Below are 3503 nucleotides of genomic sequence, written 5' to 3'. Positions count from 1 at the left end.
ACAGCCTCCCGGGGCACTGGCCTCTCTGAGTGTGGAATTCCCATGATAAAAGCCTTGCTCTTCAATTCAAAGAAGCCCTTGCTTCTGTTTTCCTGGCTTTCCTGGACAACCTTCGGTTTTTCTCTTGTCTCGGCAGCAGCCATCTCTCCCTCCTCTCATCTTCCATGTTACTCTATGTATAACTTTCTCCACGAGATTTAAGCTCCTGGGGGTGGCTACAATGGCTAAGTTATCACTGTATGTGGTTCCTCTGGTACATACTTTTTAATTAAATTTTTATTTTGAAATAATTATAAATTCATATGAAGTTGAAAAACTATATACAGAGAAGCTGTAAATGCCTATATTTAAAAAGAAGGAAAAGAATCTTAAATCGGTAGCCTAACTTTTCACCTGAGGAAACTAGAAAAAGAAGAGCAAACTAAGTTCAAAGCAAGTGGGGGGGGGGGAAGAGATTAGAAAGAAAATAAAGTAGAAAATAGAAAAACAATAGAGAAAATCAGTAAAACCAAGAGGTGGTTCTTTGAAAAAATCAACAAAATTGACCAATCTTTAGTTAGAATGATGAAGAAAAAACAAGACTCGAATTATTAAAATCAAGAAGAGAGAGGGACCATTACTACCAACCTTATAGAGATGAAATCCTTATAATTAAAGGATTGAGTGTATACCAACAAATTAGATAATCTAGATGAAACATACAAATTCCTAGAAAAACAAAAGCTATTGAAATTGAGTCAAGAAGAAACAAAATCAAACCCACAACGAGATACCACTTCACACCCACGTGGATGGCTATACTCAAAAATACAGATAATAACAAGTTCTAGTGAGGATATGGAGAAATTAGAACCCTCATACATTGATGGAAATGTAAAATGCAGCATTTTGGAAAATTGTGTCAATCCTTCAAAAAATTAAAACATAGAGTTACCATATGAACCCCAAATTTCACTCATAGGTATATACTCAAGAGATTTGAAAACATATGTTCACAAAAACTTGTACATAAATGTTCATAGCAGCATTATTCATAATAGTCAAAAAGTAGAAACAACCTAGATGTCCATCAATTAATGAATGAATAAACAAAATATAGTATATCTACATAATGGAATATTACTCAACCACAGAAAGGAATGCGGTACTGATACATGCTACAATGTGGACAGATCTTGAAAACATTATGTAAGTTGAAAGAAACCAGACACGTTAGGCTGGCCAGTGAGCTCAGGGGGTTACAGCGTGGTACTGAGAACACCAAAGCGTAGGGTTCAATCTCTCTATGGGCTGGCGACAAAAATAAAAATAAAATAATAATAAAAAAAACAGACACAAGAGAACATTTATGAAATATCAAGTACAGGCAAATGCACAGGACAGAAAGTTGATTAGTAGTTTCCAGAGGATTGGGGTACAGGATGAATGGTGACTGACTTCTAATGGGGATGGGGTTTCTTTTGGGGATGGTGAAACTGTTCTGAAATAAGAGAGTTGTGATGGTCACACAACTATAAATATACTAAAAACCACTGAATAGTACACTTTAAAAAGGTGAATTATATGGTATATGAGTTATATGTCAAAAAAAGGAATAAAAGTAACAGCTAATGCCTTTAAAAATATGAGAGGGCTGACTGCTCAGTTCAGTTGGGTAGAGCGTGGTGCTGAGAACACCAAGGTCCAGGGTTTGATCCCTGTACCAGCCGGCCAAAATATATATATATATGTTTGTATGTATGTGCGTGTGTGTGTGTGTGTGTGTGTGTGTGTATTTTTTAATATGGAGAGAAAAGAGAGAGATTCCATTTACCAGTTACTCAGATTACCCCAATTGTAACATCTTGCATCAATATACATTGATAAACCGTATCACAACTAGGAAAATGACATTGGTACAATCCACAAAGCTTTTCAGATTTTGCCAGTTGTCCATGATTGTGCACGTGCGTATGCACACGTGCTCCTAGTTCTATGCAATTTTATCACGTGTAGATTACTGTAACCACAATCACAATCGAGATTCATTACCATTACATCATCGCAAGGATCCTTTGTGGTACCTTTTGTATTCACACCCTCCCTCTTCCCACATCCCTAGTCCCTGGCAACCAGAGAACTAATCTGTTCTCCATTTCTGTAATTTTGTTTCAATTTTTTAACATAAATTGTTATATAAAATGTTACATAAATGTAACCTTTTGAGTTTGGCTTTTTTTCACTCAGCCTAATTCCCTTGAGATCCATCCAAGTTATATCAATAGTTCATTCCTTTTAATTTTTTAATTTTTATTTTTTTAGTAATGCAGTATTGTATTTTACTCTGTCCATTAATAACTAGTATTTGAGAACATTTATAATATTAATGGAACTTAACCTAAGAGAAGTTAAATTTTCATATTATTTTAAACACCTCAATACCATGTATTCAGAGAGACAAGTCAAAATACTTATGGTCAAAATTATGTCAAATAAGTTTTTGGTGTTAGTATATCTACATAAAATTCAGTTTTTGGTGTAATGTTCTTTGGCTGCAAGAAAAAATTTGGTTTACTTCACTAATAGGAATATCTCTTAAGGTTGGTAAGGCCCTTTCTTGGTATTTCTTCTGCTGTTGTTTTTAGTACAGTTATCTGTGATCGCATAAATTAAGTATAAGAGTATTCATCATGTTAATTCCAAATAAGAGTACATAATCGATTGCTGTAGTAATAAGGAGGAAGACAGGTAATGCAACTGCCCAATATTTTTTAGTGCAATTAGTTAAGCCTAAGGATTTCAGCCAAGATTCAGGAATAAAAGCCTACACGAGAAATACAGTAGTGTGAAGCCAAATGCGGAGCTTAAGGAAAGAACAGAGCCATAAAACGCTCTTTCTGGCAATGAAGATGATGAATTTCCCTCCATTTTCCATGTAGCTTTAGGCCATCTTGGTGGAGGATCCTCTGTGCCAGCACTGCAGGAGGGTTTGAGGGGAGCGAGAGAGGGAAAGGCACCATCCAGCCCTGGTACAGGCTCACTTCGACCCTTGTCCATTCCTTTTATTTTATTTTGGGGGGTCAACAAAATTTTATTGGGTAATTACTATCTTCCTGGTGCTATGGAGGTACCCAATAGAGTCCCTGTTTTAAACTATAGCTTTTATTTTTTAATATGATTGACAGTGAAAAAAATATGTAAACCTATTAATAAATGAAATAAATACAAGCAAGCTCTGAGGTAGTAAAGCCCCCCCCCCGCCCCCAAGGCTGGGTACAGAGAAGACTGAGCATAACTAGGAGGAGTGTAGAAAACTGGCATTAAATAGGTCAGAATCATGATACCAAATTTTAATCTTAAAACACAAGAGAGAATAAATGTGGGATAGCAGGGATATAAGTTGCTCTGTGAGAGGTTTGCATTCTGGCTGACTTTAAGAACATGAAGTGTTCTAGAGCCCAGCAAAGGCACAATGAAGTGTAAAGGAACTAATCCACCTTCCTCTTTCCCAGTGACTCATTAAA

At 36.0% G+C, this 3503-nt stretch overlaps 1 pseudogene; it reads right to left on the bottom strand.

Moving 5' to 3' along the window:
- Window positions 1-2505: 2505 nt before the first annotated feature.
- Window positions 2506-2907, bottom strand: LOC134363375 (phosphatidylinositol N-acetylglucosaminyltransferase subunit P-like; annotated as a pseudogene).
- Between the last annotated feature and the right edge of the window lie 596 nt (window positions 2908-3503).

Source organism: Cynocephalus volans, chromosome 14 (assembly GCF_027409185.1).
Source record: "Cynocephalus volans isolate mCynVol1 chromosome 14, mCynVol1.pri, whole genome shotgun sequence".
Taxonomy (NCBI): Eukaryota; Metazoa; Chordata; class Mammalia; order Dermoptera; family Cynocephalidae; genus Cynocephalus; species Cynocephalus volans.
The sequence above is the reverse complement of the archived record's forward strand: the minus strand, read 5'-3'. Positions and strand labels throughout refer to the sequence as shown.